This window comes from Periophthalmus magnuspinnatus, chromosome 5, assembly GCF_009829125.3.
Source record: "Periophthalmus magnuspinnatus isolate fPerMag1 chromosome 5, fPerMag1.2.pri, whole genome shotgun sequence".
Taxonomy (NCBI): domain Eukaryota; kingdom Metazoa; phylum Chordata; class Actinopteri; order Gobiiformes; family Gobiidae; genus Periophthalmus; species Periophthalmus magnuspinnatus.
This window is the reverse complement of record NC_047130.1, coordinates 16088098-16105821: the sequence shown is the minus strand read 5'-3', so window position 1 is coordinate 16105821 and position 17724 is coordinate 16088098. Positions and strand designations below refer to the sequence as shown.

The 17724-nt window shown below is 39.0% G+C and overlaps 1 protein-coding gene across 1 annotated transcript in view; it reads right to left on the bottom strand.

Annotated features, from left to right (window-relative positions):
- Positions 1 to 17724, bottom strand: part of myl6 (myosin, light chain 6, alkali, smooth muscle and non-muscle) — a 207088-nt gene that overhangs the window by 103725 nt on the left and 85639 nt on the right. The gene's annotated exons all lie outside the window — the stretch shown is intronic.

Sequence of the window (17724 nt, the reverse complement as noted above, 5' to 3'; positions counted from 1 at the left end):
CAAAGTTTAGCTGATGTGTGATGGTTAGCAATGTTAGCCAAGAACTGCTTATGCTAACGGATAATGCTAATATGGAACCATGACAAAAAAGATGATGATGGGAGTATGTTAAGTTCTTATTATAGATCCATATTGTTGAATGTTAGCAACATTAGCCACAAATTGTTTATGCTAATGGACAATGCTAACGTTTACAAGAAGAGTACTGGGAAAGAGTGCAGTATCAATACCAAGGAATAGTTTGCAATTTAAGTATTATTTAGTGAAATGATCTCAATTTCTGTGACCTGGAAATCCCGCTGAGTTAAAACTTGAGTTATTCTGTTTTAAATGCACTGTGGAACTTTTTTGGTGTGGGGTCCACCACCTGCTTTGTCTCCATGGAGATGCTAGCTATGATTTTCAGCTTCCAGCTATATGCAACATTTTCAGGACTTTTTCTCATTCAAAAGACATAATATATTGTTTTAAATTGTTAATTTCTGTGGCAACAGCCTTAATCTTTCATCATTCTGAAACTGACTTGGCCTATTCCATGAAAACAGATAGCTAGATATACTGTGGAACATTACAGGTAAACCAATGACATCTCCATGGACACAAAAAGGTAAAAAAAAGTTACATACTGCTTTGTTTTAGTCCTGGTCTAGACCTGGTTTAGACCTGGTCTAGACCTGGTTTAGACCTGGTCTAGACCTGGTTTAGTCCTGCTTTCGACCTGGTCTAGACCTGTTTTAGTCCCGGTTTAGATCTAGTTTAGACCTGGTTTGGACTTGGTTTAGACCTGGTTTAGACCTGGTTTAGTCCTGGTTTAGTCCTGGTTTAGACCTTGTTTAGACCTGGTTTAGTCCTGGTTTAGTCCTGGTTTGGACTTGATTTAGACTTGATTTAGACTTGGTTTAGACTTGATTTAGACTTGGTTTAGACCTGGTTTAGTCCCGGTTTAGTCCTGGTTTAGTCATAAAGGCAGATGAGTCGTGAGAACCACAGAAGCAGAAAACGTCTGGATCAAACTTCGACTGAAACTGATGCTTCAGATAAAGATTTTCTACTGGGAAAAAGGGCTTCATATTCCCGATGGAGAGAGTGGGATTCATCGGGATCATATTCCTGACGGAGAGAGTGGGACTTCTCGGGATGAGACTCTGTACTTTAACACTAACCTGCTGGACTTGAACATGAAGCACATGAAGAACTGAGCCTCGTGTTTCTAAACTCAAACTTCTTTTTGTGTGAGTGGAATGTTCTGGACACGCCTCGTTTCTATGGCCTTTGCTAAAGTTCACTCACATTCACAGATATAGAGACTCACAACTACTTTTCTTTACAACGACACCAGTGTTAAAGCCACTCTATGTAACTTTTCTGCTCTTCTCCATGAAGATTGTACTGCTTTATTTGGAATGTTCCACTGTATAGCATTAAACGTATAGATCTGTCTAACTTTTATTTAATTACAGTCGGGTTTTAATTGATCAAAATTACCTTTAAGAACATGCATTCCTACTTTGAGCACACTTGCATCTCCACAGATCTGACCTGTAAAGGGGCCTGGTGCTGTCATCTGCTTGTCTCCAAAGAGATAGAGAAGTTTAATGCCATTATGTGGAAATTTCCAGAAAAATCAGTAATATCTCCATGGAGACAAGTTGATGCCGTACCCTCCAAAATCTTAAAGGTGCACTATGTAACTTTTGTGGTGGGGGGTATGTCATCTGCTTGTCTCCTTGGAGATGTTATTGCTTTGCCTAGAATGTTCCACCATAGAGCATTAAACTTATCTATCTTGGATTTCTTTAATTACAAGAGTTTTTATTGCTCAAAACTTCCCTGAAAAACATTTATTCATATTGTGAGTGGGGTCGCCTCTCCACAGATCTGACCTGCATTTAACCACGTAGCGTCACCTGTTTGTCTCTATGGAGATAAATCTGTTCAATGCCACACTGTGAAACATTCTAGACAATATACATCTCCATCTCCATGGAGACTAGCCGATTTAAAGGGGGACATCTGAAAATCTTAAAAGCACACTATGTAACTTTTCTGGTTTTGTGGGTTCACCATCTTCCCGTCTCCATGGAGATGTTATTGCTTTGCCTGGAAAGTTCAACATTATGGCATTAGATTTCTCTATCTCCATGGAGACAAGGAGGTGACGCCACCAGAAAAGTGAAAGTGGTGTGTGCGTATGTGTGTGTGAGTGAGTGGGGGTGTGTGTGAGTGTGTGTGTCGGGGTGTGTCGGGGTGTGTGTGTCTGTGTGTGTGTGTCGGGGTGTGTCAGTGTGTGTGTCGGTGTGTGTCGGGGTGTGTGTGTCTGTGTGTGTGTGGGTGTGTGTGTGTGTGTGTGTCGGGGTGTGTCAGTGTGTGTGTCGGGGTGTGTGTGTCTGTGTGTGTCGGCGTGTGGGGGTGTGTCTGTGTGTGTCTGTGTGTGTCTGTGTGTGACTGTGTGTCTGTGTGTGTCTGTGTGTGACTGTGTGTCTGTGTGTGGGGGTGTGTGTGTCGGCGTGTGTGTGTGTCTGTGTGTGTGTGTGTTCAAACAGTCCTTGTTGATAATTGTGTGGTTGTTTTCTCCTGTTTAGTCTCAGGACAGTGAAGGCCTCTCTGTTTTATGTGTGAACCTCGTGGACGTCGATGTTTCACTTTACTCTGTCTCATCTGTGTCTTTTTCTTTGTGAATTAAAAACATTATTTTGGAGGAAATGAAAAGAGTTTTGCTGACACTTTGTTCTTGTGTGTTACTTTAAGTACATTTTAAAGTGGTTACTTTTTAAGAGTATTTAAGGTGCAGTACGAAACTTTAAGGCTGCACGTCACCTGCATGACTCCCAAGAAACAAGGTTAAAAGCATACTCCGGAACATTCTCTGACATAGATGCGCCATACTGTGGAATATTACAGTCAAAATAACATAATTTCTATGGAAACACGCAGGAAAAGAGTCAGGTTTGTGGAGATGCGAGCCCACACACAGTAAGGACGCTTGTTTGAAAAAAACAAAAAATCAGTGCAATAAACACAATGAAAAAAGAAAAATATAAAATCATGCTTCCAAAATCTACATTTGGCTTAAATTCCGTACTGTGGCTTTAAATTCGGACCAAATTTGATTCAAACATCTTCACAAATTTACTACAAAATTTAGCTAAATAAAACCTCCAAACAAATAAAGGTGCACCATGGAACTTTTCTGGCTGGAGGATGTTTTTATTGTTTGCATTACCTGGAATATTTCACAGCATTAATTTAACTGTGTATGTTTCTTACTGTAAGCAAGGTCGCCTCTCCACAGATCTGACCTGGTCTGGGCCAAAATTTGTATAAAATGACTGGCGACTGATCTTGGACTTGAGCCGGTGACTTGAGGTGACTTGAGGTGACTTGATGCTTCTCCTTGAAAAAAATATATCAAAAATATAAATGTATTTTGAAAACTTGTGTAAAGTTAATTTTAAAGTCGGAATCTGGAACATGTCCCTGTGACTTCTGTTTGTGTTGAAGACGTTTTTAAGAAGAACCAAAAACAAAAACAAAAAAAAGGACTAGGACTAGAAATGACTCAGAGCAGAGGACTTGGACTCAACTTGCCTGTCATTGACTCAGGTCATTGACTCAGGTCTTGGTCTTTGACTCAGGTCTTGGTCTTTGACTCAGGTCTTGGTCTTTGACTCAGGTCTTGGTCATTGACTCAGGTCTTGGTCTTTGACTCAGGTCTTTGACTCAGGTCATTGCAGCCCTGTGACCAGGTCTGTCTCTGACACAGATGTCTGATTCTGTTTCAGTTTCTTCCTGTATTTTTCCACTTTTTCTTCTAATTTTCTCTCTTGACTTTCGGTTCTTTCTGTCTCCGTCCTCTGTGTGTCTCCGTCCTCTGTGTCTCCATCCTCTGTGTGTCTCCGTCCTCTGTGTGTCTCCTGTGCTAAACATTTGTCAGATGCCCTTTTGCTATTTATCAGTTTTACATCAGTTCAGTGTCAGTTTGTGATTAAAAAACAAAAACAAAAACTAAACAAAACACAAAAATCCAGGAAGTAGCTCTGATGTAAAACAGAACCTGTCTGTCTCTGTAACACTTCAGCCAAAAAAACATTTACTCAAGGCATTTTTCAGTTTGTTTGATAAGAACTATTATCTCATTTAAACAGGTTTTGACCCATATTTATTTGTTTGTTTGTTTGTTTGTTTGTTTGTTTGTTTGTTTGTTTGTTTGTTTGTTTGTTTGTTTGTTTGTTTGTTTGTTTGTTTGTTTGTTTGTTTGTTTGTTTGTTTGTTTGTTTGTTTGTTTGTTTGTTTGTTTGTTTGTTTGTTTGTTTGTTTATTTGTTTATTTGTTTATTTATTTATTTATTTATTTGTTTATTTATTTATTTATTTATTTATTTATTTATTTATTTATTTATTTATTTATTTATTTATTTATTTATTTATTTATTTATTTATTTATTTATTTATTTATTTATTTATTTATTTATTTATTTATTTATTTATTTATTTATTTATTTATTTATTTATTTATTTATTTATTTATTTATTTATTTATTTATTTATTTATTTATTTATTTATTTATTTATTTATTTATTTATTTATTTATTTATTTATTTATTTATTTATTTATTTATTTATTTATTTATTTATTTATTTATTTATTTATTTATTTATTTATTTATTTATTTATTTATTTATTTATTTATTTATTTATTTATTTATTTATTTATTTATTTATTTATTTATTTATTTATTTATTTATTTATTTATTTATTTATTTATTTATTTATTTATTTATTTATTTATTTATTTATTTATTTATTTATTTATTTATTTATTTATTTATTTATTTATTTATTTATTTATTTATTTATTTGAGTCCCATTTGCTGAAGGCCGTGCAGCTCACTTCAGTTTAATTCAAGTTCATCTGAACTGTTTGAGTTCACATTACTGTTGCTGTAATTGGAAAAAAGGCTAAAATCTCAAATGTAGTGAGACAAGATAAGACAAGATCTCACATCACAAAATCCAAAGAGATAAAATGGCCACAAGAAAAAAAAAAAAAGAAAAGAACAAGAAAAAGAAAAAAACAAACAAAAACAAAACAAAACAAACAAAACAAACAACAAAAAACTGGTTTGGTTGTAGTAGTTCAAAAAAGCAGCTCTGAAAAGACCCTCATCTTCATTCAACAGTATTTCCTGAGCCAACAGCGCCATCTACAGGAGAAACTCTTTATTTCAACAAAAATACAGAAATTCAAATTTGTATTAATTATTATTATTATTATTATTATTATTATTATTATTATTATTTCTTTTTTTCACAATTTTGATCTAAAACCATGATTCAAAGTCCATAATTTTCAGAAACCCCCAAATATCCACACATCTGACCCCAGACTCTCGTTGAACTTTTTGTCTGATATTAGTTTCAATACATTTGTGTTTCTTCTCTGTGTATTTGATCCCCATCATGTCATCGCTAAGAGACACAACACATTTGGACATTATGACCCATTTCAGTTCAGTTTTGGCTTGATTTTAATATTTTGCTGTTTTCAATAGTCTTAGTTTGGTCAATGGTAAAGTTTGTATACAGCACTTTTCCACCTTCAAGGCCCTTTACATCAAAGAACCACACACACATTCACACACACATATTCACACACACATTCACCCCCCCCCCCCCCCACACACACACACACATATATAATGGCCCAGCCCCTCTTTCAAATTGTAGAACCCATTGTGACCCATGTGTCAAAAAGTTTGCCCACCCCTGCCTTAAACACTACTTTTTACTGTACATTTGACTTCATACTTATTTAAAGTATGAAGTCAAAACTATGTTAAATGCACCATCTGAATTATTGACTGTATTCACCACTGGTCTGTGACCCTCCGTGTGGCACTCCTGCTTTATAAGATCTCAAAATCTTAAAACAGCTAAACACTTTTACTTTTTACTCTTTAAATACAGTTTTAAACAGGTACTTTAATACTTTTACTTTTACTTGTGTATTTTTTGTATTTTTACTTCAGGTTTCACCAATATCCTTCATAATAGTGACCAGTTGTACGGCTGCATGTAAATCAGGTTTAGACAGTGAAACAATAAAACACGAATAATAAATATTTAAAATGTTTTTGTTGAGTTTTATTTAGTCTTAATGCAGGGTTCAAGAGCAGATTTCGTCTTCTCCATTTTAGTGAAGCAGACGTCTTTCTCGCACAACTTCAGCGATTTCAGCTCTGAAGATGGCACGTTTCTGGACAGCTCGTATTTTTCTGAATGTAGCATCTTCTTTGATGCTTGAGTTGATGTCCATTGTTGCCGTTGTTTTGTCATCCGTCTGCTCATCGGCCCTGGTTTTGCCGCTCGTGCTCTGGCCTGTCCCTTTCCGACTGGAGGCCTCTGGATCGGGCCAGTCCTGTCGTTTCAGGGCAGCGATGGCAGTGTCCTGTTCTTTTACTCGACTGGTCATCGCTTCATTGTTTCTTTTGGCAAGGGCCAGTTCCTGCGTGAGCTGTGTTTTGTCTCTCAGTGTACTGTGAAACAGCTGTGTGATATTATTATGTACACTGGTGACATTATCCAGCTCTTTTTCTTTCTTATGGAGCTTGTGCTTGATGTTATACACCTCCAGCTCCATTTTTGCTGTCAGGTTTCTGGTGTTGTGAAGCTCCTGTTTAAGCCTCTTGTTTTCCTGTCCTGCGTAGATGTACAGGTTTCTCAGCTGTTTGTGGGCGCTGACGTGGGAAACCATCTCCTTCTCCTTCTCTTTGAGCAAAGCACTGACTTTTTGAAACTCCAAGTCTGTGTTTGCTGTGGCCTTTTTGAGCTTGTACAGCTCCTTGTTCACCCCCATCATCTCCATCACTGACTTGAGATGCTTGATTCTTCTCTGCCGATGGTCCTCAGTCTCTTGCTGCAGTTCTTCCTCCTTCTTTTGGAGGGCATCAGTAAGATTTTGGATCTCCAGGTCTTTCTCCTGGTTGATCCTCTTCTGATTCTTGAGCTTCAGGTCCAGTGCTTGGCTCATTTGGACCTGATTTGCGAGCTCAGCCCTCGTTCGCTCCAACTCCTGGCGGAGCGCCCTGACCAGAGCACTCTCGTCCAGGGGCACCTTGTCCAGGGGCACCTTGTCCAGGGGCACCTCGTTCAAGGGTACCTCACCCAGGGGTACCTCGTTCAAGGATACCTCGTTCAGGGGTACCTCGTCCAGGGGTACCTCGTCCAGGGTTACCTGGGCCGGACCTCTCTCCTCTGGGTGTGAGGAGTCCTGGGTGGTGGGAGACTCCAGGTGGGTCTCCTCTGGCTCTTGATCGTCCCCTGATGGTGTGGGACAGAGCAGAGCCTCCAGGTTGAAGTCCTCATCGTAGAGGTGCATGTCGTCCTCATACGTGTACAAGTACCAAGGCTTCATGGTGAAAGTCGTGGAGCGATCGTTTTCTGCGTGTGTTTCCATCGGTGTCTGAGAAGTTATGAGCCAAGTGAGCGCGGGAACTTACCCCTACAACAACCTCTGATTCTAGAATATGACATCATCACGGCCTCGTGAGGCCAGAGGAGAGAGAGTGATGGAACACCGTTGCCATAGCAATCAGACACACACACACACATATAAATATATACATACATACACCCCCCCACCCCCCACACACACACACCTTCACACACACACACCGACACACCCCCACACATTCACCCCCACACCCCCACACACCCCTTCACACACACACCCCGACACACCCCCACACATTCACACACACACCCCCACACACCCCTTCACACACACACCCCGACACACCCCCACCCCTTCACACACACAAACCCCCCCCTTCACACACACATTCACACCCCTTCACACACCCCTTCACACACACATTCACACCCCTTCACACACCCCTTCACACACACATTCACACACACCCCCACACACATTCACACACACACCCACACACACCCCCACACACTTTCACACACACATTCACACAGGGTGGATTAAGTGTCTTGCCCAAGCATTTGTCTGTGGGAGCTGGAATCGCACCAGTGAGGTTTATGTCGAGGGCGGGATTCGAACTGAGGGATTTGAACTGAGGGAACGAGCGTTGCCTTGAACAACCTGGCTCTGGATTGACTTGGGACAAAACAAACATTGCCGCTTACACGTAAAAAAAGGTGGAAAAAAACGACATAAAAGACTGAGGAACAGCTGAGCCAAACACTGTGGGTGACGTCAGGCTCACTTGGACTATGGTCATAAAACCGAAACATAACAGAAAATGGCTGTTCCGTCTGTCGTAAGTTGAACGATACAGTGACAAGTCTATTTGAAAACACACACAGGAACTTTTCGTCATATTTATCACCTTTTATTGAAATAGTACCAACTCAAAAACGACAGAAACAACAGAGCCGTTTTAGTTGTCACTGGTGATAAAAAATTCCTATTGTTCTAAACACAGAGAGAAAATGAGTTTTACAAGTGCAAACGCATGCATCAGAGTCCAGGTATGTAAACAGGAAATATGAATCTTTAACTTAAAAAAACACATATAAAAATCATCGGAATGGCTCAACTGGAGCGACCGGACGTCCCCTTTGACCCCGGGGACGTGATTGACAGGTGGATCAACCAATCAGAGAGACAGATGGTTCACTTGTGTCAAAACAATCGTGGCTGCTTACATGTAAAAAAGAAAAAACAAAACAACAACATAAAAGACCGAAAAAACAGCTGATTTTTGATCCAGCTCCAGAACATTTTGGATTCAAACAGAAAGTAGAAGTGACCGGCTGCTCAGGCGACTTATTTAGATCAACTTGAAACCCACCAATGGTAAAGAGAGGAATTTATTTCATTTGTTTTGCTAAAATACAGAAAACACAGAGTGAAAATGAGCAACTGCTGCTGTCTGACTTATAATTTTGGTCTTAAATGTTCGTATTAACTCGCTCTACATGATCCTGGGGTTTTTATTTCACTATTGTGTCTGTAAATCAAGATATGAACATTAATAACAGACAAATCAGGCGCCTTCTTTCCCCGAGGTCGCTCCTGCTAGCGTTAGCAACAGGTTTGGTTGACAGCTGACATGAAGTGAGTCGAGAATGTTACTTTCTCTTTACACTATTTAATTTCAAACCAACCCTCCCATTTTTTAAGTAATATGCTGTTTTAACCTGACCCTGACCACGTGGTTCAGTTCATTTAATTGTCAACGACTTTTTAAAAAGAACCAAAGAAATAAAGAGGAGATAATGGCGAGTTTGAGCTTTGGAAATGACACATCTATGGTGAAATAAACAAGGCCATATTAAACACAGCAGCATTTTTACACATTAAAGGGATTGTTCTTTTAAAGGGCACATACTACGCCATTTTCTGATCTGTTCTAATGCCGTTTCCTCATCACAACCGACTTGGAGTTGTGTTTTGTTTCATTCACACATATTTAACACACAAACCCTACATTTTTGGGCTGAGTTCTTGTCTCAAACTGAAAACACTCTGTTCCACCTTGTGATGTCATCATGTGATAATACAGGAAGTGCTCCACTGTGTTTTTAAACTCCACACACCTTCACTAGAATCATTTGGATCATTTCAGCTTCGAAATTGCCAGTCTCTACTGAACTAAATGTAAAAGGTAGATGTTAACTTGAAAACTTCCACTTCATGACATCACAAGGTGGAACAGAGCATTTTGAGCTTTGGAGATGTGACAGACTAATAATAAAGTGTTACTCAAACATGTGTGAATGAAACAAAACACAACTCCAGGTCTGTTTTTGAGGAGCTAATGGGGGGGGGGGGTCCAATGTTGAATGTTTTGGAGATTTAACCTCAACCCAATGCAGTCTTGTGCCTTTAAGCAACACACTTCATCCTGTCTGTACTTTGCGTTGTCAAGTTGTGGCTCTCTCTGATATGATGTGTTCTCATGTTTATTTGAAAGCTGATGGCAACAAGCAGAACCATAGAAGAGAACTTTACGCACAAATCCATGCCCTTTCTCAAACTAAATAAAACAAACTATTCCATGATGCCCAAGTGTAGTTGTGTGTACATTTTACTAGCATATTAGCGTTAACTTGATTTTATAATTTAAAGAGGGGGTATTTTACATCTGTGGGGTATTAACTGTAACACATAACATATTTAGATCTCCATGTTTCCTTTTGTTGTTTTGAAAATGTTATATTCACCCAAAACAATGTATTAACATGTTTCTGAGTCCCCTCATTTTGCTCTCCATCATAAGTCACTCCCCCTTCAGAGCACTGTCACAACACAATCAGCTGCATCCCACTAATGAAACTACTGCACATCACATCAGGTTTGTCAAGTTGCTGTGGACAGTTTTGTGTCACGTTTTTGTATATTTACAGAGAATTGTCGTGTGGGAGTATGGGTGATGTAGGCTTGTGGGCGGAGCCTCGTACAGAATCTTACAGCTAACCGTAAAAAGGGTTAGAATAGAACCCGTAAGAGATCTCTAGATTACTCAAACATGCATGTTTTTAATGAGAGAACAGTAAGAGACAACTCTGAAAGTTTTTTTTGTGCATAATACCCCCTCTTTAAAGCTACTAGGATGATAATAATAATAATAACACAATAATCACCCAAAACCCACTAAATACACTGACATGATTCAAGTGTTGTTCCTACTTTAACTTGACAAACTCAAAAAGTATTTCCCTTTCCCAGCAAAAGCAACACATCACAGATGATACACTGACAAGAGTGATGATAGAACTAAAGCGGCACTATGTAACTTTTCTGGTGGCTTGTCTGCACACTGAGGCATTAAACTCATCTACCTCAGTGGGGACAAACAGGTGATGCAGAATGGCCATGTTATAGGTCAGATCTGTGGAGAAGCAACCCCACTCTTTGTAAGAATTCATGTTTTCTTTAAACACCTGCAATTCCATAAAAGCATGATATTAAGCTTAACATGTGGAACATTCCAGGCACAGCAATCACATATCCATGGCGACAAGCAGGTGGAGGACACCCCACCTTAAAAGTTACACAGTGCTCCTTTAAAGTTCCCATATAAGGCTAAACTAACTGTTTTGAACTTTGGAGTTTGCTCAGAACTTGTCCAGTGGCTTTATGAACTTCAGAACTGAGCAGATCTCTGGATTTTACCCGTGACGTAACAATGCTGGTAATATTGACATAGTGATTTCTGAGGCTCAGAGCAAGACGACCTTGTAAACAGGATTGTGAAACAAGTGAGAATTATGCAAAATATGATGTTATAAAATGCTACAAAGCTCAAAAAGGTCAATTTTGCCCAATATGTGTGGTCTAAGTGTAAATGCACAACATGGAGCTTAAATAAGACACGTGTGTTTGATTGTGTGGCTCGAACGAAGAGAAGTCCAGCGTCATTTGGATTCCTGAGGAGTTTTGTGTCAGAGCTGAGTCACAGCTCAGTCGCTGCTGCCACACGACTCTAGAACACAAACAGAAAGTTCACCAGGTGAGAGGAGAAAGAGGCGGAGTGGAGGTGAGTTACACAACAGGAAACACAGAGGATGAGGTCTGGTTTTATTGGTGTTTATTTATTTAACTGGGAAAATCCCACTGAGGTCAAAGTGCAAACTGCAGAAGGGACACCATACACTGCATATATAAATGGACATAGCTAATCTGCTAGCCGCCACGTTCCAAACAGGAAGTGATGATGGGCGCACTTCCAGCTCCATCGACTCTGGCTCCAATTCTCTTTCTGTGTAAAATCTGTGTCCTCTCTCTGTAACTGCTGCTGTCAGACTCGTCATTTTGGTCTTAAATGTTCGTATTAACCCGCTCTACATGATCCTGGGGTTTTTATGTCGCTGTTGTGTCCATAAATCAAGATATGAACATTAATAACAGACAAATCAGGCGCCTTCTTTCCCTGAGGTCGCTCCTGCTAGCGTTAGCAATAGGTTTGATTGACAGTGTTGCTAAGCGTTCACTCCCTGCTAAACCAGCAGTGCGGGCAGGAAGGGGCGTTACCTTCAACAGCCTCACTCTGTATTGGCTCTTTGGTTGCTATGATACTCGCGGTCAGAATTCCAAATATGGAACTGTGCTCCAAATTAGCCGCTATAACTGCTCTAGCCTCGATGAGCTTCATTTGGAGCTGAACACTGTGGGCGACGTCACAGTCACTTAGTCCACTTCTTTATACAGTCTGTGACACTGAGGTAAAAGTGCAAACCGCAGAAGAGGAAGACGAAAGAGGAAAGACTAAGCTAAGAAGGCAGAGGGGCAAATACTTCAGTGGCATCTCTTTTGACACAACAGACCAGGATCACACAAAATATCCCCAACACTAGACCTTTATTCAACCTCTAAGGAAGGAAGTTCATGTATCCATGTACTTATATGTTTGTCAGATGGGCGGTGGGTCGGATCAGATCGTTTGAAGGACCTGATCTGGCAACTGAGCCTTGAGTTGAACAGACCAGATTCTGCTTTTTTGATTATGATTAGTCATTATGATTCTACTTATTATACTTCTCTCCCTTATTTCACATATTGTGTTGAAATATGCGGAAACGTACTGATGTTCGACTAAGACATTATTCTTATTGCTAAAACGAGCAGTGCGGACCATTCACAAGATTGGTTTTCTAGATCATACTCACAATCTTTTATTATAAATATTTCCCAACCTTGTAAAATATTATACTGTAATTATATTATTCAAAGCCTTCAATAAGTTATTGCCATGTAACGTGCAAAAGTGTTTCGCTCTAAAAGAGAGACAATGTGAGAGGTAATGGAAATTTTATACAACCTAATGTTCAAACCATCGTATAAGTTTTTGTGTGCCTATATGTGGGGTGAAACTGTGGAATGCTCTGGATTTACAACAAAAAAAGCAATGCAAAAGTATTCATAAATTTAAGTTTTTATTTAAAGACATGTTCTGGTTTGATACAGAGAGAGGCCAGGTTAAATATAAAGTCACACTGCACTTTCCCTGTATCAGTGTTGGTTCAACTTTATGCTCACTGTTTCTTTACTATGGCTGTTTTCTTGTTCTTATCATGGTCATTTTGTTCATGGCTGATTGTTTAGAATCCAAAAGAACCAAAGGCAGGTGAGCTCTGTCGATATTTAGACATTATACTTGGGGGATTTTGATTATTTTTCCCAAATTATCTAATTTACGATCAGTACAAACTCATCCATGACCTGATTTTACCACAAACTGCTTAAGGGAGCAGTGTAGTTCCATTTTGTGCAGTGTCCTCTTCACAATAAAACTTCTTATTTTTTGGTAACTAGTTGGCTTAAATGTAAATATTGGCCTCTATAGGAGATTTAAGGCCGATAGCTCATTAAAAGTGCAAATATCGGCTCAGTATATGACATGGGGGTCTATCTCTACTGTAGAGCTGCTGTCAGAGTGACTCACCCATCCTCCCTGGTCAGTGATCCAGCGCCCCACTCGCTGGTTGATAAAGTTCCCGATGGACGGCTGGAGCTGACTGCTCAGGTTTGGACACGTCTTCTTCAGGTACAAACCAAAGGCCACTGCAGCTTTGATCAACTGCAGCTCAGGAGCGACCTCTGTCCTCTGCCCCACCTGAGACTGTACCAAAGTGTCTATACCTTGGGTCAGGGCTGTGTCTAACGCCTGGAACCACACACAAACACAAGGGAAAAACAGATCAGGGCCTGGTCTAATGCCTGGAGACACAAGGGAAAAACACATCAAGGTGTAGACTAACCCCTGGAAACATACACAAACACAAGGGAAGAAAAGATCAGGGTGTGGCCTAATGCCTGGAGACGCAAGGCAAGAACACATCAGGGTGCAATCTAATGTCTGGAAACACAACAAAAGAACACATCAGGTTGCGGTCTAACGCCTGGAAACACAAGGGAAGAACACATCAGGGTGCAGTCTAATGCCTGGAAACACAACAAAAGAACACATCAGGATGCGGTCTAACACCTGGAAACACAAGGGAAGAACACATCAGGGTGTGGTCTAACGCCTGGACACACAAGGGAAGAACACATCAAGGCCTGGGCTAATGCCTGGAGACACACTGGAAGGACTTAGTCTATCTCCTGTGTACATACTGCTGTTTCCGTAGTTCCTCCACAAGTGAGTGCTGTACACGGCAGTAACACATGCATTTCAAAACATGTTGGATCAGGTCCAGACAACAGTTTTACAGAGTTCTGAGAAAATGAACTTCTCTTCACTTCTTGTTTGGAAATCTCTGTATTACAAAGTTTAGTATCTGTTGCTATGACATTATGATGAAAACGATATCTCATGTCCACGTTCCAGAAATTTCTTATAAGCAACCACAGCACTTTTGAAGAGCCAGACGGAGAACGAAACCATTAAAATGCTCAAGTCACCCTGGTCAACATTGAGTAATAAAAGGAACAAAACACGTGTTCATATATAATTTGTTTAACAGTATTCAGCCTGTAGCAAAACCTGATTTGCGCCTGATTTGTCTGTTATTAATGTTCATATCTTGATTTACAGACACAATAGTGAAATAAAACCCCAGGATCATGTAGAGCGGGTTAATACGAACATTTAAGACCAAAATGATGAGTCTAATAGCAGCAGTTACAGAGAGAGAGGAGACAAAGGCCAAAACTAAACAAAAAAGTGTGATAAATTAGTTCACTTTAACCATTTATTGTCTATATTTACTTCAAAGATATATTGAACTCCAGAATGTGTTACTGTGACAAGTTGACTAGTAATAAAACTAAACTGCTTTATAAAACAACTCACCACTTCCCAAATGACTGTATTCATTGTAATTAAGAATACACTCTTTTATTACAATAAGGACGGGGAGGAGTACATAAAAATACCTCTTGAGCTGCTGTCTGCTTCAGTTTACTGAGTTGGGCCTGGAATTTGGGGTTTGCGTTTAAAGCGTCTGCGACCTCCCGGAGTTTGTCTGCGATCAGAACTGGATCGAAATCATCTGAAAAAAAATAAAATGAATAAATATTAAAATCAACTTTATTAGGTTTGTCCCAATAACACATTTTGAAGTAGGATGTATTGTTATTAAGGTTCAAAAGTATCGAAAATCAAATAGTAATTCTAATTTGACTGAATTCGTCAAATTGGGCACGAGGCTTCGAGCTCAAAGTCTGCCATGATAAGGACTGTCTGAATACTCAGTTGAGTTATGAAGGAGTCAGGAAACAGATCCTATATGCTTCCTTCATAGCTCCTTAAGCAGACGAACCTCGGGAGCTTCCTAACCAACGCTATGGAGCTATGAGGCATCCCACAACCCAGTGTGCTTTTCCCCAAAGGTTTCTGAACACGGCTGCACCAAGAGTTTGTAATGGAGTAAAGGTTTTATAGCCTCAGACATTACACAAAACAACTATCAAGAAACTTTATATAAAGAAGGAAAAGAAAAGCTTTAGGGCCAGCTCAGCTTCAGGGACTTTATCTGTAGATACATAATGACATAATGAAAGATCTGTGCACTGTGTTTATATTTATAGAAACGAAACTTAAAGCCACATGACTCATTTGCATAAACTTGCTGATGGAGTAGCTGGCTGCTGCACCATTTTGTTGCACTTCTTTAACTTAAATTATATTGTTACCTTGTTTTTAGCCTTATTTCTTTGTTCATTGCCTTGTTTGCAGACTCTGAGGCTGTATATATCGTTTGCTACCACAGGCTGCAAAATAACTGCCCTTCAGGGACCAAATAAAGCATTGTAGCTCATAAACGATAATATTTAAACTTCATTATACTGCTGATACAACAACACCGGATTATCTCTGAATAGTGTACAAATGTGGTGTAATGTGAAGTAAACAGCACATTTTGACAATTTAGTTGGTTCTAGTATCTATAAAAGTATCATACAGGTTAATTATTCAGTTAACTTCAGTTCAAATGTGATTATATCGGCCTAATGCCACAAAAAGTGAGAAGAAAATCCCTACAAGTGCAAAGAAAATGTATATGTGATAATTCTTCTAATAACATGCGATTTATATATTTAATCTGATCTCTGTTCTAATGTTGTTTCCATAAGAAACCTGGAGTTGTGTTTTGTTTCATTCACACATGTTTAACAAACAAACCCTGCATATTTAGGCTGAGTTCTTCTCTCAAACTGAAACTGAAACTCTTTTCCACCTTGTGATGTCATCATGTGGTTATACAGGAAGTGCTCCACTGTGTTTTAAACTCCACACACCTTCACTAGAATCATCTGGATCATTTCAGCAGTGGAATTTCAAATCTCTACTGAACTAAAGGTAAAAGGAGCTGTTAACTTGAAAACTACCACGTCACGACATCACAAGGTGGAACAGAGCATTTTGAGCTTTGGAGATGTTACAGACTAATAATAAAGTGTTACTCAAATATGTGTGAATGAAAAAAAAAAACAACTTCAGGTCTGTTTTTGAAGAGGGAACAGCATTATAGCATGGCCTAAAGCTCACAGGAGTCAGTTTTGTGTCATACAGGACCTTTAAAAGGACTGGACGAAGTGGTGCCAATAGGTCAGTTTAAGTGAACGCTAAAAGGTTTGGAAATGAAATCTCTGGATTGTAACTGTTTTAAGTTTACACATGCATGTGGTTGTGTAAATATGCTGCTGATATGCTGTATGATCTGTGCTCCAGTTTTGGCCAAGAGTCCCTAGAAAAACAGATTAGTCACCTGAGATATAAGGGACTTTCCTGGTTAAAGAAAAGGTAAACACATTAAAAATAGACTGCATTTGTATTTCTTATGTATGGATCATATGTTTGCCTTCTGTGTACTTAATAAAGATGAATAAGTAAATAAATACATTTTTGAGACTGAAAATACTGAATGAACAAGTCAATATCATAATTATCCTGACAGACCTGTTTTATGAGCCTTTCATCCATTCTGAAACATGGACTTTGGACTGAACTCAGAGAGCGTAAACCAAACCTATTTTGATTTATTTTAATTATTTTATTAATGTTCAAAGTCAATTTTGGACAGGTTTTAATTTTGTTTTATAGAGCTGGGGACCTGACAATGTAATAAAGTAATCAATAGTGTAGACTTAGACCCAAGTTCATGCTAAAGATAGTACTTCAGTGGGCAAAAAGTAGCATTATTTGCCTATTTTGAAACATACACATGAAATTAGCCATTGTAAGACACGCAGTTGACGTATTTTGGTCTATTTTAATAATGTTTTTAAACAATGGTTCTAATTTTTGTTGAAGTGCAACTTTGAGGCTGAGACAAAGTAATCAATACATAATCAATCATTCAAGTTCATGCAAAAAGTGGTAGTAACCTGAAGTATAGCTCATTTAAACAGTATCCCTTGAAATATGACTTTTTCCCTAGCTTATAACAAAACATAACATTATATATTTGAAAATGAAAGTCTGAGCCACTTGAAGCTTAAAATGATCATGCTATTGAAGCTAGCAGCACCTCATTCAGTCATTAATTAGTAAAAGACAATAACACGGGACTTACCACTATCTGTTTCAATGTCTCCGTCTATCTGACAGTTACAGCGGTCTGTTAGCTCAAAATCGTTAAATAAATAGTTCAAAACATCTAAAGTCTGCGCGTGGACCTGTTCCAACTGAGGAGCCATTGTAAAAAATGTCAAAACTGAAAAACACACTGAACCGTGTCTACTTCCGGGTTACGTCACTTCCCCGCTCGTGCCGCTGTTGCTACGGTAACAAGTGTT